The sequence below is a fragment of the Pogona vitticeps genome, chromosome 4 (assembly GCF_051106095.1).
Source record: "Pogona vitticeps strain Pit_001003342236 chromosome 4, PviZW2.1, whole genome shotgun sequence".
Classification (NCBI taxonomy): domain Eukaryota; kingdom Metazoa; phylum Chordata; class Lepidosauria; order Squamata; family Agamidae; genus Pogona; species Pogona vitticeps.
This window is the reverse complement of record NC_135786.1, coordinates 129,177,692-129,202,007: the sequence shown is the minus strand read 5'-3', so window position 1 is coordinate 129,202,007 and position 24,316 is coordinate 129,177,692. Positions and strand designations below refer to the sequence as shown.

The 24,316-nt window shown below is 43.2% G+C and overlaps 1 long non-coding RNA gene across 1 annotated transcript; it reads right to left on the bottom strand.

Annotated features, from left to right (window-relative positions):
• Positions 1 to 619: 619 nt before the first annotated feature.
• On the bottom strand, positions 620 to 3,039 carry LOC144588924 (uncharacterized). Its single transcript, XR_013544685.1, has 2 exons — positions 881 to 3,039; positions 620 to 715 (listed from the first exon to the last, which is right to left on the bottom strand). It is a non-coding gene; the product is annotated as an uncharacterized LOC144588924 (long non-coding RNA).
• Positions 3,040 to 24,316: the final 21,277 nt, after the last annotated feature.

Here is a 24,316-nt window from a genome sequence, read left to right as displayed (position 1 = left end):
GTTTGGGCATAGATTGGGGTTAGGCTGGAGTGTAATTCCCCATATGTTGGGTGTTCAGTCCTGTGGATGTCTACTCAGAAGCAAGTTCCACTAAGTTCAGTAGGAGTTACTTCCCAGGAGATAAATTGTTTGTGTGCTTGGGACTGCAGACTTGCCTCTCACTTAAGTTTCTGATCCTATTACTACTGACTCTAAATCCCCTTTCTCCTGTATATTCAGTGATGGGACTGCAGTTAACGTTCAAATGCACACCCTAGCTGCTCGCCCTCTCCTTAGTGAGCACATTGCTACCAAAGTATACTGAAGCTCCAGCCCCAAAGCCAAGTCAAGGATTCTTCTCAATGATTTCTGATGCTTTAAAGAAGATGGAGTGGACTGTTGGTGTTAAAGGAAAGATGGGAATAATGGCAATTTAACATTGTTCTATAAACTGTGCTGTCTGATTAGAAACCATTCTGCACGATAAAGCAAGGCCAGCATAGCATCCTTGTCTAAACATTCCCCCGTGATGTGGTGAGAGAAAGCAACTACATAAGTCAGGTCTGCAGTAAGCAAGCTTTGCAGATGTGACTGGTGGTAACTGAAAATCGAAGGGTTGCACTGTAGAAGAATGTCCTGTTAGGGATCCCCCACTATTGCCAGTATCCCTGAGATCAACCATCTGAGGCACCTACCTCACCAGTAAAGGTGGTCTTGTAGGTTATTGTGTACAAGTCTGCAGGGAACAACGTATGAAAAGAAGGTTAGAATCTTTGGATGTAATGTAGTGGATGTAGGCATATATTGTAGTGGTGGAAAGAGAAAGTGTGATTGTTACATTGTTCAAAGTTATATATCAACAGGATTTTACTTCTGCTCGATAGCTTAGTGAGTGACATACCTGGTGGTGGAGACAGAGATTCAGAGTTTGATTCCCCACTGTATGTCACACGAGAAGAATCAGACTGTGTGTCCTTTGGCAAGCTGTATAGTCCCAGAGTACCTCCAGAAAAAAAATAATGGTAAACCACTCCTGAGTATTCTCTATCTAGGAAATTTTGAAAAGGGTTGCTATAAAGTAGAATTGACTTGGCACCACATAATTTCTCCCCACCCCACTGATGACCATGATGATTGATTTAGCAGTTTACTATTTAACATTTTGAATATCAGTCTTGTAAAATACCAAGTAATGATTGTATGCCTTGTTTCATGCACGTGTGAGAAAATACTTAAAAGTCAGAGTTCAGCAACAGAAGCTAAAATTTCCCTAATTATATTTTTAAAATTATCCTCTTTAATGCAGAGAAGCTGTCCTAAAGGGCTGGTGCACAACAGGGGTGCATATTCAGTGGCCCAGAGTTTGGTAGTTAGAGATAAGCTGACAGAACTTCTCTTAGTACCAGTTAGATTTCTTTCCCTCATAATACATACAGGGTATCCTACTGTTCTTGAACTTAGTGTGTAGTGGTAGCTACTAGAAGTTATTTCCAGAATGCTTGTCAAAGTGGATTTAGGCGTAGCAGTGATGTTGGAGAAACTAGAAATCCATCTAATCTGCTTTACAAAATAAAGAACAGAAATGGAATTCTGTCACGCCCTGTCATTGTAAGAGAAAGGACTCTTTGAAGCTCACATAGGCCGGCTTCCTAGTGGGCCATTCCTACCATTAGAATAGTAGGATGGGAACAGATTTGAGGTGTTAGGAAAGCACAGGGGCGAAAACACCTTTTTTTTTGCTTAATTTGTTATTATTGCATTTTTACCACAAGGATAAGGAGAAACATTTCTAGGATGTTTCTGGCTCATGTTTGAAAATACTGTACCTAACATTTAAAATAACTGCCTGGCCTGCGCCGGGCTTGAGTGAGGAGGCAGTGGTGTAGTGGGGCAGAAGCTGTTGGTCCTAGTTGCCTCTCTAGATGTTGTTACTTGCCTGGAGAGAAAAAAAATTATCAGAATAGAACTTTCTCATAACCAAAATCAAGGCATATTAAGAGATACAAACAAACAAACAAAATTTCAATGAAAGAATGAATAGACCACACCGATCTTCGCTTCATATATTTATCCTGGCTGATTTAAAAGTCAAGTACATATGTATATATTAAATATGCCACAGTTGGTACCCAAGACACCTTTAAATGCTGTTAAATCATATATGGAAAATAACAATAAAATACAAATATTAAAACAGAATTAAAATGCATTGTGCCATTAAAGCATCTAATTGTTAAGTATGTTTTTTATATCACTAAAAGGAATCCAAAATTGAAAAAAATTGCTTTGAGTCAGAAATATATCTCACCCGGTTTGCCCTCTTGGCAGAAGCTTAAGCCTTGACTCCAGGAAGCACAGCCTCCATAAAGAGCAGGCAGCAGACCTACTAAGTAGCAAAATACTTGGTTGTAAGTTGATATAACTGTGAGGATGATATAAGGGCATCACATGATTTAGGAACAATTTCACATATGTTGGGTGACAAGTAGAGATGGGCTTGAACCGTGGGTTTGTTTATTGTGCTTCAAAGCCCCTCCTCCTCTGGCAGGTGCCCACTCAGGGGCAGCACCCAGAGGAGGCAGGGCAGGGAAGCCAGGCTGCTGCCTCCAAGTGGGAGCCCATCAGAGGAGGTGGGGCTTTTAAGCGCTGAACGTATAAATGATTCAGCCGATAAACGAACCAGCACAAACTGCCAAAACAGTGGTGTGCGCCCATCTCTAGTGACAAGCTTTGGTAAAAGTTGGTTTAGAGAAGATGCAGGAAACCCCAGTGGAGCAAAAGCATAGTCCAAGCAAGCAAATGTTTAGAACAGAAAGTGAGGACAAGAGGTGCCAAAGAGAAATTGAGTACCTTCTGAGAAAGAAAGAAAGAAAGAAAGAAAGAAAGAAAGAAAGAAAGAAAGAAAGAAAGAAAGAAAGAAAGAAAGAAAGAAAGAAAAAATAGAACCCCTTGTCTAATATGACATGCAGTTGCACTTGCTTCCTGAATGATCAAGTTCTTCTGCTGTCATATTCCTAGAGAGCCAATTCACACCTGGTCTTTGGAAGAATTGGGAACCTGGGGTGGTGGTCAGAACAATGTGGCAGCATTTCCTTAAGAGTTAGAAGCTGACTACATGGGCATTTAGCCCACTGTTTGGTCCTCTGAAAGAACAAGCTGCTTCACTCTTAAAGATGGCAATCAGATGACATCTTTGTTGAAGCAAACAAGCCCACCCCTAGAATGGTCATAGCTGTTCTTGTCAGAGGCTTCTGTTTTTTGGTGCAAGTAGAATTTCTCTGCTTTGATCTATACTAGTGTCTGTGATCACTGGAACTGATCGAGAGCAAATCTTCCAGTTTGAATTTGCCAATATCATGAAGTAGCTTAATAGGAGAGTCAGGATATTTATCATTTCCTCTGCAAACTTGGCTGGGGTAAGCTTACTTATTAAGCCATTTCATGATGTCAAAAATTGAAGGAGACAGACCAAATAGGGTCAATTGAGCTCCAATATGCCATTTGGGTGTGGGAATCACACCAAATGGCCTATCAGATTTCCCCCTGACTCCAGGCAAGCCCATTTAGCTTGCAGCTGCTCGCTCCAAAAAAGCTTTAACTAGTCACACCCTAAGCTTTGTCAGTGACAACCACATTGATCAGAATACTTGCAGAATGCCTGGTAGTAGGGCACTTGCAAAGGAATCTTCAGCCATGGAATCCAAGCATTTTCTGTACTCTCTTTTGGATAGTAGCAGTTCAGCATGGAGAAAGGAGAACCCACAAAGTCCAGCCTGATCCCCTGAATCTTCTGCCTGGCTTGACCCCTGACTGTGAGTAAGTTGCCATGTAAGGGGTGCTTACAGAGTTGCCTCCTTTGTACCTGCTTGCCTCCAGACTCGATGGTCCAACTTCTGGCCATCCTGTTTGCTTGTGCTCCCAGATGAGATAACTAGGGCCCCTCCCCACAAATAGACATGCACACTTTGATACAGACTAACAGTTTATTGCCAAAGATAACTAGTAAGTAAAGGTAAAGGATCCCCTTGACAATTTCTGTCCAGTCGTATTCTACTCTAGGGGGCGGTGCTCATCCCCGTTTCCAAGCCATAGAGCCAGCGTTTGTCCGAAGGCAATCCTCCGTGGTCACATGGACTTAGACACGGAACGCTGTTACCTTCCCACCGAAGTGGTCCCTATTTATCTACTTGCATTTGCATGCTTTCGAACCGCTAGGTTGGCGGGAGCTGGGACAAGCGATGGGCGCTCACTCCATTGCGTGGATTCGATCTTACGACTGCTTAGTCTTCTGACCCTGCAGCACAGGCTTCTGCGGTTTAGCCCACAGTGCCACCACGTCCCAGTGCCACCACGTCCCAACTAGTAAGTAGTGGGTTAAAAAAGGCCACCTTTTTAAACCTTGGGTTGGCTGCTGCAGCACCGTATTGATGCAGCACAAGGAGCAGAGCCCCAGATTGGACAACCCACCTGCCATCTGACCTACATCTACCCTAGCACACCTCTCGGTAACCATGGAATTGTTGACCAACAATATGCACTCCCAGGCACAAATCAAGTAAGATGGTAGGAAACCCCTTGGTTTTACTGTGAGAAATTCTGGCTGCTCACATTTCAGTTTTCTATCTACCAATGATGGGGGAGCAATCACTTCCCTGGTATAGGGACAAATGACCATATCCCTTTCTGCAGATCTATTTTATTTATTTATTTCTCATTTGATTTATACCCCACCCGCCCCAGACAGCGTTTACTCGGGGTGGCTTACAAAATCATAGATCTGCCCTATGCATCAAATTGCCCCCTTTAGTTGCCAAACAACCTGTGACAATCATGTAAGGCACACAACAGAAAAGCCAGAAAGTTATCAAAAAGCTATCTACATTGTAAACGGACACAATAAGCCAACTAAAAAAGAGGGCAGGTGGGAGGGAGACTTTCATATAGGTAACTGCTGGAGAGGACCGTAAAGGGGCTTAACCTTCCCCATCAGTTATAGCAGGGGCTCCTCCCCCTGAGCACCACTGGCCATCCCTGGATTGGACGGCCAGCAGCACTTCTCCCAGACTTCCGCTACTGCACAAGGGCACCTGGGATGAAGATGCCTGGCGTGGTGGCATCAGGGGTGGCCCTCCTCTCTGGGTCACAAACTGGGCCCTCGCCAAGTGCACAGGGTGACCTTGGCTTCTCCCATCAACACCTGTTTGCCTATACACCAGGTGAGAGAAAACCTTTTGGCCTGAGGGTCAAACTGGTTCCAGGAGAGCACATTGTGGACACAGCCCAGACTGGTTGCCAATGTGATTGTTCAGACTGCACCATAATGCTCACACCAATTTTTTATACATAGTGAGCATACACAGGACCACACTGTCATTTCTAAAAATGTCCCTCTGTTGGCAGTTTGGCTTTTAAAACCCCTGACTGGGCATCAGGCTTATGCTGCCTAAACGTAGCTGGGAAAAATCAGCTGCTGCTAGTAGATAATAAATGTTCCCTGCTTAAAGGAAAGAGGCAGAGCTGGGGGAAGCAGCAGAAGCACTAGATGGAGAAACCTGCAAGCCAGAAACGCCGCATGACTACCTTAGACCAGCCGCCCTAGTATGGGTGCAAGCAGAATGACAAAAACAAGGAGGGAGACTAAATTTAAGTTCATGCAGATATAATTAGAAATGGAAAGGCAGCTCAGTGAACAATTCAAATTAGCCTTCAAGGGGATACTTGGAAAGACAGGATAGGAAGTGTTCAGTATTCAGCAGAAACATTCACACAATCACGGGAAGGGTTTTGGAGAATTCTGCATTCTGTCATGGTATAAACAGATGCCAGAAACAAGACAAAGAACCACATTTTTTGAGGATCTTAAAAAATAATATTAAATAACAACTTTGAAAAATGAGATGAGTATGCCACAGAAATTAATGGATGCTTTCTGAACAAGTTCTCATTTTTATAGGAAGCTTCTACACCTCCACCTCCTCACTTGGTGAGGGGCTAAGGAGGTTGAAACAATGTTGTGTTTGGAAAGTAGAAGTAATGAAGGGCTTGGGGTATACAGTATCTTCAAATTCATGCTACCTGCTTTCAAATAAGCTGTTGTTGCAAGCCAAGGGCAACAGAATTTGCTGGGTGTTTGCCTGCTTCCCTAAACTGTTTCTGAATATTTGTGAAGAGAGATACTATTAAAACAGAAGTAGTTCTACATGACACTTTTATACTGTTGCTCTGCTTTGTTCACTGAATTTTACTCAAGTGTCACGAGATCATTCTCTTACAACTTACCTCTGCTTTTCTACTCTTCTCTCCATACTTTTTTTTTTTACCACGGAAAATCTGCTGAGGAGAAGCTGAAATAGCAGAACTGTGCCTTCTGATTGCTAGATTTGAGGAGACCTCCCTCTGGAAATACCCAGTTTCAATCTCTGTGGGGAAAAAACAAAACAGCACAAAAGGGAATTATATCTGTGAAGGCTTGAACTTCCAGCCACTTGATGAAGCTGGGAAACAGTACTGAACAGAAAGCAAATGAATACACATAACTTACAATTTATTGTACATCTGAAATCTTTCTTTCTGATCAAATATTCACAGGGTATGTAGGTTTTGCTGTGTTCCCCACATTGAGGATGAGCTAGGCCACTAAGCTTATCCTGACGTGAGATGTTTATGACACAAGAATAGATACTGTAATTATGATATATAAGAGCAGACCAAAAAGTACATAGTACAGTATATAAGCTGGAGCTGTTTGGTCAGTTTGTGGTAATTGTTAATTTCAATTGTGTTCTTAACACTTATGTAGTGAAATATTTTGTTATTATGTTGTGTTTTGTTTTTAAGTACAATGGTTGTTGAATTATGTTTTATACTATTCTGACTATCTTGGGAGAGAACCATGAAGTAGAACTAAAACACATACTTACACATGTACATACATACAAAGCCATGTGCCATTGTAGTTTAACTTCTGATTAATGTTGAGGGTCTGGGCCTGCATCATTCATGTGAGAGATGGACCTTGCCATTTGTCCCATTCTCTTTTCTCACTGCTGTCTCTCTTGGCTGTTCAAGCTGATGTTCTTCCCCAGGGATGTTGCTCCAGTGCCAGTGTTTACTTGAGCACATTATGAGGTATAGTGAAGTTCATAACTCTCTACCAGAAGGTCAGAAGGAGCCCATTATAGAGATACAGTGGGAGAGTGTCCAGCTCAGGAAGGAACAGTTGGCTAGGCAGCTCACACAAACACTTTAACAAGATGTTAGAAAATCAATTCCAATAACTGAGACCTGAAGCCTGCAGAGTATTAGAGCTTTATTGGCTGCCCAAACATATTCACAGCAGCAGCACACAAATGTGTGTGCGTGCCTGCACACTCCCAGTTTTGTTTCTTCTTTGGTATGTTCTTCATAAATGGGGGAGCTGATCAGAATGGCTCTAATGAAGACTGTGGATACAAAAACATTTGAGCATCAGATCTGGTGGAAAGCCTTTCCTCTAGGTTGAAAATATGGCTCTCAGTACAGTGTAGTGCCAAGGGTAGGGGCAAATGGAACAACAACAGCAACACATTCTGTTTCATGAAAAACCTGTTTATGAAAGCTACTTTGTAGGCTTATCCATATTATGGTGTTCCCCTTGGTTGGTCTGAGTCATTCTGGTGTTATTTGTTGCAGATTTGATCAGCCAGATGTTTGCATTCTCACATGGGGAGGGTATTTTTTGCTATCCTGGTACTGCCTGTCTATACATATCTGGAATTGTTCTCTCAGGTCTCACTTCCAACAAAGATTGCCATCTCGTGGTGCCCTTCTTCTCCACCTTTTCATTTTTTGGTATCACCTGGCAGGACAAAGTTCCAAATAGAGTAATCCTAGAACGAGCTGTAATTTTTTAGCAAGTATACATTACTGAAACAGCGACGTCTACGTTGGCTTGGGCATGTTGTGAGAATGGCTGATGGTCGGATTCCAAAGGATCTCCTGTACGGAGAATTAGTGCAGGGAAATCGCCCCAGAGGGAGACCACAACTGTGATACAAGGACATCTGCAAGTGGGATCTGAAGGCCTTAGGAATGGACCTCAACAGATGGGAAACCCTAACATCTGAGTGTTCAGCCTGGAGGCAGGCATTGCATCATGGTCTCTCCCAGTTTGAAGAGACCCTTGTCCAGCAGGCCGAGGCAAAGTGGAAGTCACAAATGCAGCAAAATCAGGGAGCTGGACAGGGGACAGATTGGATTTGTCTTCAGTGTGGAAGAGATTGTCACCCTCGAGTCGGCCTTCTCAGTCACACTAGACACTGTTCCAAGTCTTCCATAGAGAGCTGTCCTCTGTAGTAGAGTCCTCTACTCAGAGCATGTTACCATAGTCTCTTGAGAGTGAAGGATGCCTAATCTAAGGTCCACACAAACAGACTGTGCACCAGAGCACACTGGAGCAAAGCAGAACACAAGAAGGCACAACCACTCTGGGAAACAAGGTCCTACTTTGACTCTGCTGGCAATAGTTTTGGCCTTTTGTCCTGTGGACATCAGGATGCTGTGCCAGGATCATGAGTGCAAGGAACATTGAACAAATACTCCATGTCAACTGGCCATGGGTTGCATTAACTATACATTGATATTCAGGGTGCAACTACACTAACAACAAATATGATAAATATTATGGGAATAGGATGGCCTGATTTTCACAGTTTTTCCCCTGTTGATCCCATGATGTAGAAGCCTATGTGAATCAGCTCCCCACAATCCTTAGTTTTTTCCTCAGTTGCTGGGGATTATTATTATTATTATTATTATTATTATTATTATTATTATTATTATTATTATTATTATTATTATTATTATTATTATCATCATCATCATCATCATCATCATCATCATCATCATCATCATCATCATCATCATCATCATCATCATCATCATCATCATATCTGTTTGTATTGCTGCAGGCAGTGTGATTGCTTGAACCAATGTAGAAAACTGTGATCATGGTGGCTGGTGGATGGCACAGCAGCTGGGGTGGTGGCAAAGATAGTGGAAGTGAGTGCGAAGTTGTTTCTTTTGGCCAGTAGAGTTGCAGGGAGATGTTGATGATGTGTTCTAAAACTTATCTATTAAAAATTCAGGTAGAACTGGGGATCGTGGGCTGAGGTGATGATGGAGAAGATTCACATGTTCTCATACATTTGGTGGAGGTTTAGGTGTTTTGCATGAGAGGACTAAGCAGGAAAGGCAGATGAAAGAGAAAGTTTCACGGCCAAAGCAGGTGAATGAGCAAAATGTTCTTACTTTGGCAGTGACCTGTGTTATGTTTATGTGGCTGTTGCAAACTTCATCTGAATGCATAAGAAATTGGGGAAGGAAAGCTTTGCAAGCCCCTATATAAATAAATATTTTGGAAAAAGGGAAATAATTTTTTAACAGTTTGTTGGCAGTGCTATTGACCCAGTGCATCTATAAAGAGAGAGAGAGAGAGAGAGAGAGAGAGAATTGCCTTGTTTACAACTTATTAAGAAGTTCTCTAGTAACTGTGCCTCCTGCAGGGCTACAGAAAGGTATGTTAACAAAGCTGTTCAGCCAGTTTCCTCCTCTCCCTGTGTGTTCAGTTAATGGGAACAGACCCTGGGATACTTGAATTCCCCAGTGTGACTTCAAGAGTAAATTCTCATTTCTCTCACTGTGTAATCACTTTCACCTAGCCTGGAGGCTAAGGGTCTGCAACTAAGGCATTTAATGCCTGCAACTATTGGAATCAGTTTTATTCATTTTAAATTATTTTTGTTCAACAATTTGATGAGTAATAAGTGTTACTAATGTTTGATAGAAGAAAGTAATTTCATGCTTTTTGTTTCTTTCTTAACATTTTAACGGTAGCCTATTGAATTCCTTTCCAATTTATTATAATATAGTAGCACTAATCTTTCCAAGCTCCGCTTATAGATAAGAGCCTTGTGGTGCAGTGGTTAAGCTGCAGTACTGCAATCAAAGCTCTACTCATGACCCAGGTTCAATCCAGGTAACTGGCTTGAGGTTGACTCAGCCTTCCATCCTTCTGAGATCAGTAAAATGAGTAAAATGCAAACTGCACAGAGAGTGCTTTAAGCACTACGCGTCAGTATACGGTATATGCAGCAAACTTTCCTTTTTGTTGTTGTTTATGAGATCAGGGAAAGCAGGTAGAAAAGCAGGTAGCATAGTGTGGCCGCCTCCTCATACGTCACAGAGGGGACGCCACTTCACACTTTCTTTCTCTTAACACGCTGCCACCAACCACACACATATATCTGACTCCTCAGACAAAGGTATGGATTTTAAAAATAAAAATTATTGTTTATTGGTACAACTTAAAATACAGTAAATCAATGTATGAACGGAATAAGTCAATCAATAAAATAAAGAATCCCTTCAGTCACTCTATCACTCAGACCTTATCTAACACAGTACTTCCTAACATACATGCCCTAACTCAAACTCTATCTTCTCATCCTAGCTAAACTCCCACACCTCATTCACTCCTCCCTTATATACATAGCTCCCCCTCCTGGAGTCCCACCTCCTGCCCTGCTATAGGCAGATGAGCTCCAGCATAACATTGATAGGCAGGTGACGTCATCGCAGCCGTCACACATAGTTCCTGCAAGTGCTTCAGATGGTCTCCTGAGAACCATTGCTTTCGTTCCTGAGAGATTGTTACTCAAACCAAAATGTTCAAATTGCAGGAGAAATGTAGAACGAACATCTATTGCAGCTGCAGTTATAGTGGAATAAACCTAAGGCCAGAAACAGATGTTAAAGATAGCTGGTAATGAGAGGTAAAAGCACATTAAGTCCTGAAGGATAGTCACCAGACAAAGGAAGCTAATTTGCATAATCTCAGTGGTAAAAGACACTTGAGCACTCAGAGGCTCCCTTTAGCTAAACATTTCCGTCTTGCAGTCATGGACTATCTCTGATGCATATTTTTGTCCTGAGTCTTCCAGTCAGGTTAATGCTATTTGTATGTATCCAGTGGTGACTCTGACTTCATTACCAAAGCTTGAAAATACTTTTATTTTCCAGAACGTCTCCTCAGGTACAAAACCAAGCTTTTCCTGAAAAAAGGGGAAAAACAACAAAAAACAAAACCAAGCAAGCTACTCTCCTTCAGTTGAATAGTAACAAGGAGTCATATTTGAAAGATGGTCAAGTTACCATTAAATGTCGAGAGCAAGTTAGCACTCCAGCAACAGGATTCGGTTAGAGCTTTGCACATGTGCTATCAGACTTGCAAATGGACTTACCTGCTTTCCTCATGAAACAATGCAAAGTCTACCTTGCGAAATGAGGGGGTGAGGAAAGAGCATGTTACAACCAACAGACATCTTCTCCCAGTTAAGGGAGCTTTGCTGCTAAATGGGGAGCTGTTTGCCCCAGGAGGCTTCACTTCTGATCAGCCCTTTTGGCCCTCTTTAGCCTTATTAGGTAATGACTTTCTTAACATGTCTTCTTATTTTGCCAGGAATGCAGATACCAGGTGCTGAGGGGTCATGTGGCTTATTATGAAGTGTGCCAAGGGTTCCATTAATATGTGAAGTTGTGGTGACTTCAATGAACGCATGGCAGTGACTGAATATGGCTGGTGGTGAGGGGGCTGCATACACATGCACACAATGACAGGAATGTCATTCCTCTTTCAGGCAAGGCTTTGTAGCATTAGGCTTTTCCTATCTTCTGTTTTGCTCTTTTCCTGCAGACTGCTAGGCTCCTGCAAAGCACAGACAGCCCCTTGTACCTGGTAGTCTTTAAACTGCTGTAAGACTCCTGCTCTCATGCAAAACTAGCAGATACAGCACTAGACTCAGGGCTTGACACACGCCAACCTTTGTGATAATGCTTTTTATAGGACTAAGTGACACACAGGTTTTAGGAGATAGAGAATACTCTTCCTGGCTCATCCTTATGCAGGAATCCCCCACAGCTTATTACTGCTCAATGTGGGGCGGTATGCTGGGGATTGAACAGAGAGCCTACCCCTTGTTTGCTACTAAGAAAGATTAACCTGCTTTTGAATAAGCTATATGGACAGTTGGCTGCAAAGACTTCAGACCGGGGCTAATCGGAAAATTAGTGAGCAGGCAAAGGGATCTTTGTGTCAGGGAGGCAGCTCCACCTCCTGTGTGCCTTGCTTGTTCTGAGCCTGATATTGTGCCTCAGTTACATCCCGTAGTACCTGGCAGCACAAGCCCTGGAAGGGTGTGTGTGTATGCGCGCGCACCCACGTGTGTGCGTGTGTGCTTCCACTGGGTGCACCACGGGCCCATCAAAGACAGCAGCTGCATTGGCAAAAGGGATGCTGGAGGATAGTGGCAAAGCTTTAATAGTGCATCACCCCAGTATCTTGGCTGTTCTCTCACAGTTAATTGCTTCACACTGAATTGCTGTTTTTTTACAGTTATAAGGGAATAATTTGATAAAAAGGTGGGAGTACATGCCGTTAACATGAATAATAAATGACTATCAGTTTCTAAACAGACATTGATTTCAGCAATTAAAATATAGCAGAACAGTTAAAAACAAACAAAAAACTAAACAAAATAAAAACTGAAAACTCTTCCATGACAAAATATTTGTTTAATAGTAAATTCAGTCTCTCCGACCCCCCACCCCCAGGTTGGTCACATAAAACATAAGTGATTCTGTCCTGCTTCCACTGCTTCTTACTACTAGTTCATCTGTATAATACCTGACTAATGCTAGCTGTGATGCTCAGGGCCCCCTAAGGAGCACCTAGCACTCAGTCAGGGAGTAAACAGGCCACTTATCTACCACCTTTGCGCTGAGGCAAGTCCTAAAACCTCAGCAGTGCATAGTGTAAGCCCCTTGAACAAGTCTGACCTTAAAAGAACACTTTTACCCAGTACTTTGCAAGTACAGACACATGGGCTTTGTGATTCCTTAGAACTCACAACAGCTCATTAGGTAGGACTCTTAAAGATAGCTAGTTTGTGGCCCTCTCCACCTCCTGGATTTAGCCAGACCCTGCTGTTCAAGAGACCAGTCCTTTTGTGAGAAGTGTTATTATTAATTTTTATTAGAAAAATAGTGTTTCATAGAATCAGTTTATATTTCTCAAGCTTTAGCATAAAGAACATATTCAAAGATCATTACAATTAAATAAAATAACTATTTCCAATTATAATAAACACTACTAAACTGTACTAAGGTGGGCTACAGTGGGCTAGTCCCACCTCCTTGTTTCTCTTTACTTATATCCTCTCTCAATCAAGTTCCTTTCTCTCTTATCATTATGGAATCAAATCACAGAACAGGACTGGATCTCTATTCCTCTCACATAACCCATCGTCTATTTTCTACATTCTCTAACTCCTCCCTTCTTCTTGACAATTCTGGCTGTTAACCAATTAGCCTTAAGGGGCTGTAACACCTTCCTCCTCCCTTAATTCCCATGAAAGTCCAGGTGTTTTATCTCTTCTCCAGTTAGCTTGGAATGTTGAGTCTTCCATGGGCTCCTTGATTCGACTTTCAACTCTATCTCTTAACGGTTTTCAGAAAATCATTCTCAAAGCACTTAGAAAAACACATTCCAATGTCTCTCAAATCATCTTCATACAGAACCTGTCTGACTCCATCTTTCATTTCTCTGACTACATATCTTATCATCATAACACTAGCATTTATTCTTTCCTCAAAAATTCAGAGGGGTTGCACTATATCACAATATTGTAACAATCAGCCCTGACCTCACCTGCCCATCACCGCAGAACATTGACGCAGGAGCCAATGAGTGAACGGAAGGCAGAGCCAGGGGGGAGGGAGCAGTATATAAAGGCTAGTGGATGGAGTCTGAGAGAGGGAGAGACTGTTTGTGGCTTAAAAGTGATCAAAGAGTGAGTTAGAGAACTGTGAGAGTGTAGATTGAAGCAGAGGGTTAAATGAGTTTTGAAGTGACATCCTAACTGATTCAAACATAAGTGATTTGCAACCTGTAATCTACCCCATGAGTATCTATTGATTATTAACTTCACTAATTAAATAAAAGACTTATGTTCTGATAGCACACATGTCTCAATACTTAAATTGATATTAAAGCATTAACATCTGGTGGCAGCGAAGAAGAAAGAATAGCGAGAAACTTGTGAAGGCCTGGGGGGATAGGGACTTCAGAGGGCTTTGTGATGTAGTGGTGACCAGCAGCAGGATCGAATATAATCCAGTGATGCCTAAGAACAGAAAGGTTCCCAGAGTCAATGTTCTGCAGTGATGGGCAGGTGAGGTCAGGGCTGATTGGATTTAGTGAGGGATTTCGAGGAATTTAAAAAGTTGGTATTCTCACAGTTTGGCATCAATGCTGAGTATTTAAGACGGAAGTTCACAGCCCTGACAAAAAAACCTGAAGAATCCTATTCTGAACTAGGGGCAAACATGACCAAATATTTTGACAAATGGTTTCAACAGGAAGGAGTTGAAACTGTACAAGATATTAAGAACATTATGGGGCTAGAGCAGTTCTATTCACTTCTACTGGGAGATCTGAGGTACTTAGTGAGGGATAAAAAGCCCAAAGATGTTCAAGAAGCAGGAGGGGTCGAAGATTTTATTTCACATATACGAAACCCAAGTTTTTCTGAGGTAAAAGTGGGAAAGAAAACCTGGGATAACAGTAAAAAGGATCCCAGAGGTTACCTCAAGAACCAACACGCTGGCGGCAGCCATTTTGTAGGCAAGCCCACAGAACTGAGGCAGCATAAATACAAGAACTGGGAAAGGAAAGGAGATAAAACCCTTAGTTCAGACCAGAAAAACTTCAGATCTTGTTTCCGATGCGGAGAGAAAGGCCATTTCATTTCGCAATGTGCTAAGGCTAAAGAAGGGGGGCAAAAAGGAAATTTGCTCAAGCCTAAGTCAGTGTTACCTCAGAGAAGGACGAAACAGTAACTCCTAATACAAGTGCAGATAGGGCAGAGAGTCACAAACAGCAAGCTGAACAGCTGCCTGAAGCTGAGATCCTCCATTGCTATCTAATCGAAACCAACCAGGAGCTTTTTAAAAGTTTGGGAGACAGCATTTGTATAAATGAGACAAAATTTATGGCTCTGAAAGACTCTTCCTCTCAAGTTGCTTTATGCCATCCAGACATAATCCCTCCAAAGGGGAAAGCCTGATAGTTAAGGGGTTAGGTGCAGAAATAATTACCCTGCCAGTGGCTGAGGTACCTATATCAAGGGTGGAAAGGAGTATGGAGAACAGGCATAGCTGATCAATTGCCTGCACCCTGTTTAATCGGGACCGATTTCACTGAGCATGCAAAAAGTGTTTTAGTGCAGACTAGCTCCCAGCAGAAAGAAAAAGAAAAACAAAGGATAAGGGTGAAATTCATACAGAGCTGGTGGGAGGAGAAGATTCCACAGCTGAATTAATACCTACAGATAAAAAAATATCAGAGTAATATTTTCTGATTGGCTAGTTCCAGCTAATTTTAGACTGAGGGGGTAATGTCTGCCTATCAGAAGCAATTTACACTTTCAGGTCTTGAGTCCATCTACACTGTTACTCTCAAATATTGAGTGGGGATAGTGGAGCGTTTGCTTAACTCTCTTTGCACTCATGATTCCAGTAGTATATTGGTGTCCAGAAGACACAGGGCTGAAACTAGTGTTGAGAGACTCAAAGTGGGACAAAAGAATTTGCTTTCTGAGTCGTTTTACCCCACTGCTTGGTGTTGGCATATTTTTGTTCTGCTCTGCTCCAGTTGCTTTAGCACAACATCTGAGAGCATGGAGTAGAGATGGGCTATTCATATTCAGAAATGGATATGAATATCCTAGACCTTGGTGACCAGGATCCAAAGTTCCTCCTACTTGAACCAACGTGTCTACTTATGGGTTGCTCTGCAGCACGTGCTGCTGGTGTCCTGTTCATTGGGCCAATCTCTGATAAAGTCTGGGTGTTGCGTCTCTGCCTTCCTGCTCTTCTGGCCAGCCAGGGAGCAAGAAGACAATTCTCCCTGTTAGTTGCTGAGCAGCTGGAAGAGCAGGAAGGCAGAGAAGCGCCAGCCAGGCTATGTCAGAGATTGGCCCAACAAGCAGGATGCTGGCCTCTTGTGCTGACCAGTGACCCAGAAGTGGACAGGTTGGTTCAGGGAGGCAGGACTGGGGATAACAGCCACCTGAGCCCAAGATATTTGTATTCATTTCTGAATATGAATATCCCATCTCTAGTACGGAGCCTTAGCTCCTTGCTGATCAACATATTTTGTGGGTTTGAATAGTTTGATAACATTCCCTTACTGTGTTTTTCAGGTGGACATAATGAGGGTCCAAGTCCCTGGCGCCAGAATGTTCACTCAGCATCTGCTGCTGCTGTGGGCTCTGCACTCCCTTCCTATCACTCTGGAGCTCACGGTTGGCGAGCCACTCTTTGACCTGGCATCTTGTTTATCTGTATCTTGTTTATCTAGAATAGTGCTGCAACAATAGGAAAATATGTTTCAAAAAATGTAAAGTGGTAGAGTAAATGAAAATAGAGGAGGGGGTGTTTTCTGTCATCCCTTTCAATGCTGCAACCCACAAAAAACATCACAGGGTTGTCATCTCAGATAACATTGTTCACAACTCTATTTTGGTCCAGACTGGATCATCCATACTGACTAATTACGAGGATAATTAGGAGCTCTCCAAATTGTGCCAGAATCATATAGCTGTAGCACTGTGCCAAAAAGAAGCAGGAGAGCTCTAGAAAGGGGTGGGATGGATTGCTCTGAGTCAAAACACATATGGGTACTGTAATTTCATTTGAACCAAACAGCACCAAAAGTGATGCAAACAGTGAACTATTCTGCCAGTGTGGATGTGTTCACAGCCCCCAAAAGCTGAAGAAGACAGACAAAAGGAGGACCATATCAGGAAGCAATTCTAGATGTGTGTGGACAAGTATTACTGAGATGCCCCAATACATCCAGCAACAAATACCCTCCCCAGCTGGATCTACTTCCCAGCCTGATCAGAGACAACATCACTGTGTGGTCACTGTGTGGACAAGGCCTCAAACACAGAAGCTGCTTCCCACAGCTCTGCAGTATACAGTGTTTCAAATGTGTTCAGAGAAGGAGGAGAAAGGAAGCTGACTTCTCCATTGTAACCTTCATAATCAGATTGTCTGATGAGCAATAAAGGATCCGAGTCCAGTCCAGGGACAACTGCAGCAGCAAATTGCATTGCAATCACAAATTGAGTTAGGCTTTATCAGAGAGTCTCTTTCCTTTGGCCAGGAAAGAGGGTTTTTCCATCAGCTTGCAGGCATCTGTTGCATGTCATTTGCGAACAGGAGCAGGCTGATTTGAGACAATGAATTCTGTGGGCAGTTGGTTCCCAGTGTCCAGATGCTTTCTTCACAGGAGACAGCCAAAAATGCAAATTTGGTTTTCCTCAAGGACAGATATATGGTACAGCCTAAAAGACTGCCAGAAATGGCAGCACTGTCAATGTATTTGCAAAGTTGTGGTGAATGTGGAAACTCTATTGAGTTCAAAATCAATATCACCTTCTTGCAAAGCCACAGTATCTGTTCAAATTGCTCTTGTTTCCTTTGAAAAGACAACTTAAGAAAGTCCCTGACATTTCTGCTTGACTGTCCAATATACCAGCATCTATAAAATTTCAAACTGTTGTCCTTTAGAATTCTTGGGCCTGAATAATTATAACAACGCCCCACAAAGGCATTTACTCTTGAAGGTGTTTCTGTTGATAGTGTCCAATATTCTATTCGAAGCAAAAGGAAAATGTTTAAACCTTTCCTTTATTTATTTATTTAAAATATTTTCACCCTGCCTTTCTTCTTAAAAGGATCCAAGGTGGCTTCCCTTACTCTGGAATGCCCGCCTCCACCATTACACAACCACTCATATGAAGAATTGTGTAAACAGTCTTGAACCAATGAGAAAGTGAACAAACAAAAGGGAGCCTGCTAGGGCAAGGTAGCACTTACACAATTGCCTTTCCCTCCAAATAGGATGCTGGTGAATGTAACTCCATCCAGGAATCCTGTATTTTAAGTTTTTGAGCAACTAAGCACATCCCCCCATGGATGCCCACTCGCCTGCACAGATGCCAACCCGCACACACACATGCACACCCCGTGCTTGCCCACCCCTGCACGCACGGACAGAAGCCCACCTGCCTGTGCACATGCACTGACCCCACCCCCGTGTGTGCACAGGGTGAAGGGAACAGGCCAGATAAAATAGCAAGGCAGGCCAGATATGCCCCGTGGGCTGTAGTTTGGAGACCCCTGCTTTAGATAATAAGCGATGGCTTCCATTTGAATGGGACTGTGTTCCATGATGCAGCATCACCATACAGATCAAATATATTCTAAGCCTATTCTAAAGAGGTGAGGATGCGGTCAATAGGCATTGATGGAGAGACTGTATTTGACTAAGCTGTTACTAGCATTCTGCAAATTTGTGGAACACAAATGAAGAACAAGAAGAGGAAGATCCGAGAGGGTGTGCTCAGAAAGGGAAAGTGTTTTGACATTACAGGTCTCCAGTGTGTTTCAGCATGCTACCTTCTTTAGGGATATCCCCTCCCCCCATTGTTCTTCATACAAAACAGGGTGTTGCAAAATGTTGAAACAGAATGATCACAATGAATTGGTTGTGTTTGTTTCAGCTGTAACTTTTAGGGGCAGTGAAAGATATATGATCAGGGAGTGACCCTTTGGACAAGGCATGGTCATGATTTTCATCCCAAGGACCATGGGCTCCCCTTGGTGTCTTTGCAGTACAGAGCTCTCTAAAGCCATTTCATTTGTCTCTGCTTCATCTGTCTGTAGAGCTGGGTGTGGGCAGGCAGTATGAGTTAGCGATGGAGCCAAGGGGCCTTGGGAGAGCTTCCTGCTGGCATAGACATAAAGTTCCTGCTTAGGGGGATGTCAGCAATTGCCAGATTGCAGGCCAGTGACTGGAATTATCCCTGAACTTACATGCACTGAACAGAGGATGGGAACCCAGCCCAGCAGAGCTTATTGACCCAGGAATTCTCATTTTAATCTGACTGTGCTGCTTGATAAATCCATAAACCACACCTCAAAATAGAACTGTAACTCTCTGCAGTCCCTTGTAAATCTTACTAAATGTATTTACCACAAAGCTGGGTAGAAGGTGGGCAGGCATCAGTGTGAGCTGGGAGCATCTCAGCGGATATGAAGGAAGGGGGTGGATGGGAGGAGGGAAAGGGCAACCATGTTTTCATGAGCATCAGGGGCAGCCAAACTCTTCATGGATAATGTGTCCTCTTCAAAATCACAGCAACTGTGGAAAGATTTCTGGCACTTGTATGTATCTGTGTGTGGGTTTGTTTTTATTTTATTTTATTTTTTATTTTTTTGCCTATCGCAGGCTTTCATTGTCTGTGTTCTAAAAAATCTTTCTGGAATCATGCTAGCCTTCATTTTACTTTGCTTATCTTATCTTATCCTGAAGACAGATGTAGTTTTCTACAAGTGGTCATTACAGGTACTTCTAAATCATTAAAATGTTGGACTGACAAGCAGGTTAGTCTCCCTACAGTTTTGCAGACTGAGTGTCCACTTCTAAAAATAATGTAGTGGAGGCTGATAATCTAGGACAGGTAGGATGCTGTCCCTCCGCAAGCTCAGGCTAACATCAGCTAGCCCATCAGCATGAGTTGAAACGGTCTCCCATGTAGCTGTTTAATGATAATCAAAGCTTTAACTGGTAGCAGCTTTGGTGGCCTTACAACAACATTTTGTATTAAAAAGATAGAAAAATCTTCCACCACCCCCAGAATTGGCATTGAGATCAACAATAATGAAAGCCTATGGGTATCAGTCTTATTAACCTGAAAATGTCCCCCCCCTTTGTTGTTGTTGTTGTTGTTGTTGTTGTTTGAGAGATGAGGACTGGCCATTTCTTGTATGCATGCTGTGAGTCCACAAACAAAGGAGGATAACAGTTGGAAAGAAAGAAAGAAAGAAAAGTGGCTTGTTCATTTTTATTTTGACAATTTGAACACAGCTGCGTGTGTGTGTGTTTCTCTATTGTTACACCCAGGAACAGGCATATGATTTGCAGTAGGAAGATATGTTAGAAAGGCATGGATCTTGCTGCCTCTGCTCATACTTTCAGTGTTTGTGAATGACCTTGTGAGTGGTGGATTTTGTATTGTGCTGTTTTGTGATGCTTACATCTGAGTAGAAAGGATGGACATGTATAAGGGGACCATTTTTTTGAGGGGGGCACAGAACCTCCTGACTTCCTTATTCTGGATCAATCTAGTTCCTGTGGGTAAATCTGCATAAAATTGATTTTTACTACTATGAAGCTTTGTCAGTTAGATAAACTGGATATTTGTTGTTTTTCTTAAGTGCAACCAATAAAATGTGAGGTGGATGTTGGAGATGCTCTCATCAAAGTCATGACAGGGGTGTAATCATTCCTAGTCTTCAGGGCATTTAACAAACTAATAGATTGGGTAGAGTCCTCTGCCCCCTCCCTCCCCCCCAATCAATTCATTTTGAAGCATTTTTGAAATCTCTGTTTGTATTCCTTCCATATATTTCTTTATAGAGCTTCTGTTTGTAATGAATAATGATACCAATAACAATGATTTCTTTAAAAGGCTGATCAATGACTTTTAGTGAAAATTTGCTTTTACTGGTGTCTGATATAAAGTCAGTTTTCTCCTCTCCACCTCATAGTGCCAAGCTTTAATAAACATTGTCCAACAGCAATTTATTCTCATTCCCTTGTTCCTCCTCCCCTTTCTGTTTCTTCTTAGTATTTTAATTCAAATGCCACATTTTGGGTAAATGCCTGAAGTGAATAAACCTTTAGGAACCGCCTCCTCAGATGGGAGTATGTTTCTGTGTGGGTGCGTGTGAGAGAATGGCTTCCTGACTGAGTGTATATGTTCACATTTGTGTATATGGCAACACCTACCTGAGGCTGAGTATGTATGCATATAAATGCCCGCCTATGTGCGAGAGCTTTCCTTAACAATGTCTGTCTGTGGATGAGGGCACTCAGGAGAACACTTATCTGAACATGTGCGACAAAGATAGAGAGAGCATGCCCAAGTGACTGACTCTGATTTTCACTGGCTGCTTTGTCCTCTGCCCCCCCCCCCTGCCCAGTACCAGCCATCACTGCAGTCACCCCAGCTGCATCATCCCTGGTGCAACTAACCATGCTGAAAATGAGCAGAACAATATTTTCCTCAGGCTTTGTTCAAGGAGGAAAAAGTGGTCTCTCTCTCTCTCTCTCTCTCTCTCTCTCTCTCTCTGTGTGTGTGTGTGTGTGTGTGTGTGTGTATGAGAGAGAGAGAGAGAGAGAGAGAGAGAGAGAGAGAGAGAGAGAGAGAGAGAGAACCAATGGCAATACCAAAGCAGCCTATACTTTTTAAAATAATAACCTTCTCATCCTCCCTCTGTGCTGACCAGGGACCTGCCTGTCATTTCTTTATAGTCTCTGGAACACATTTGAACATAATTAAGGGCAGCAGCAGTGGCCATACTTGCAGCTGTTATGAGGAACGTATGAAATTGCCATCTTTGTCCATCTAGCCCAGTGCTGTCTCCCACTCAGATTGTCAGCAGCCCTCTGGGGTCACCGTCATAGGTCTCTCTCCCAGGTCTGTTACCGGGAGTCTATTTCTAGTAAGAGTCTGCATATAGGACCTTCCATGTACATGGCCTGTGTTGAGCTGCTGAACTTTCAGCCCTTTTCCATCACCGTGTTTGAAGGGGCAGATATAAAGCCTGGATGCTTCTGATTGTAAAACAAAAGCGGTAGGCTCTGCCCATAGTGGACTGATGTGCTAATGCCAGGGGAGGAATGCCCACACTCCCAAGACTTCTATATATGTGTGTCGAGTTATCTCCTGCCACATTCACAGGGAGCCACTCTAGGGATCTTAGTAGCCCAATCTGAGTATCTTGCATCCTGTGCCAGATGGCCCAAACTTGAGGTGGCCACAATGAGATGTTTTCCCCTTATTTTGCTGTCTCTAGGTTCCCCATCCTTGTGCCAAGACTCTGAATGCCAGACATTTTACCTGTTTCTGAGCTGCCTTTAAGTCAAGTCCTGGAAAGAGTGCTATTGCTCCTCCTGATGGGTGCAGACAGACCCACCGCAGAGGCAGAGTTGCAGCTCCAATAGGAAGGCGAGTTAAGTGTCTCTGAGCCAGCGTGTGCATGTGATTAAAATGCACTGTTTGTTTTACTTAAGCACAACAGTCAGAGAGAGTTACAGGGCAGTGAGCTAGAAAATAACATTTACAGAAACAGCGCTGCCGCCGCCAAGTTTCCTGACCTTTCCAAACCTCATTATTTCACACTTTGCACACACTTCCCTGGCACAAGGGGGAGGGGGGAGAATGGGTGCTCGGAGACATGAGAGTAAGTGGCAGGAGATGGAGCGCGGCCCCCGGATCCTCTGACTGTCTCATCTTGTGTGCCCCTCCCTTCCAGCCATTTCCACCCTGACTCGTGCTGCAGCAGCAGCAAATTGAGGCTTGGTGGTGCTGTAGCGCTGTGGGATGCAGTTGCAACGCTGCTCTATAGCCTGCTGGCACCCCACCCCACCCTGTACTGTATAAACTCCGGCTCCTGAGTGAGAGAACCAGAAAGGATGCCGAACGGCCTGGCAGGAGGGATGGACCTTCGGCAAGTGAGCATGAATCGGAAATGAACAAAATGATAACATGTTAAACAGTTCTCAGCTAGAAACCACCCCAAAATACATCATTAACCAAAATGAGATTGAGAGGGAAGGAGGGAGAGGGAGCTCTTGCTCTGTCTTGGGGAACATCTGTGTTACATGTGGTCCTACGTACTCACTGACAGGCACCTCTGTTTCCACATGTTGTTCTTTCCTTTGGTGACTACACCTGCAGCCCTGTCCCAACCTGAAACCCTGCCTCTTCCTAAAGACAGGAATCCTGAAAAAAGAATCCAAGGTCTTCCAGTGTGAATACTAAAGTACCTGAAGCTGTTCTAAACCCTGTGATCACACAATAACACCATGGCCTGGCTCGTCCCTCTGTACTTGGCCTTCCTTTGCCACCCTTTCTCTCATACAGAGATCTCAGATACCAAAAAGGTAGGTGTGTGTGTGTCTATCCATATGTACACATGCACAACACATACACACACTTGAATCTGCTGTGATTGGTATTTTTGCATAGCAAAGGAAACAAGGTATAGCCAGGTCTCTATCAAATGACCAGAGAATTCCTGTTACAGTGCTGGGGGCTCAGTCCCACCCCTGCCCCCAGTCTCTGGGGTTTGCTTTTCTAAACCACAGCTTTCTGACAGAGAACAATCCAGCCATAGCAACAGTTGCTAAGTTCCCTTGCCTAGACTTGAGCTTCAGTTCTCACCAAATCTCCACAGCTGGAAACATATTTACATGCAATTACTGCTCAATAATTAGTGTGTGGAAACAAAGCTTCCATGATCAAGTATGTGGCCCTGGCTGGCTTCTTGTGGGGGAGCAGAAGGAGGAGAGTGATTCTTTCTCAGTAAGGTGAGTCCATCACCTGGCAAAATCTGATTAAAAAAGGTGCAGGAGTCAAACCTGGGGGTATGTTTCTCAGAAAAGATGCCACAGCTCTAGTATACTTGGAAACTAACACCTGGCTGGCCCCATTACACAATGTGTGAAATGACTCTCCGTTCATCAGTTGTGAATTCTAGGAGAGGCCAGTAGCATAGCAACTGTGAGGCAAAAGTGGGCCCAGCCCTGGGAGTCACCTGGAATGGGCACAATACAGGAACCAATGATGAGGTGTTAACGCTGAGGTTAAATGTAATTGAGGCTACATTATATAATGCTTTATTTGAAAGGGGATAATTGGGCATGTTTTTAAGGTGAGTTATAAAAACCAAATGTTAGCTTGCCCAGAAACATAATGAGGGCAACAGGCCAGGAAGAATAGAAATACTGTGGCTTCTTGTTGACCCTGTTCCTGCAGCCTAATGCAGATCAGCATTTTTCTGTGCCTGGAGCTGTGAGATGAAATATATAACTAACTACTCGTACTGGCAGAGATTGGTAGGTAGTCAGCCTAGATTGTTCTTCAGTTGAGCTGTGCCTGTGATAGAAATGTGAAGCTCTAGAAAATTGGAGGATAGACATCCCTCCTTTCAAATATTGGGGATTTTCCCCCCTGTCCCTCTCATACACATTCACATCTCTATTGTATGGCAGTAGCAAGCCTAGAAATCTCAGTTTTCTTCCAGTATCCTTTGCATGAGCACCTGCTTTGTTTTTCCCCCAGATGATGTCCAGAAAAGTCCTGGAAGCCATTCTGGGAAT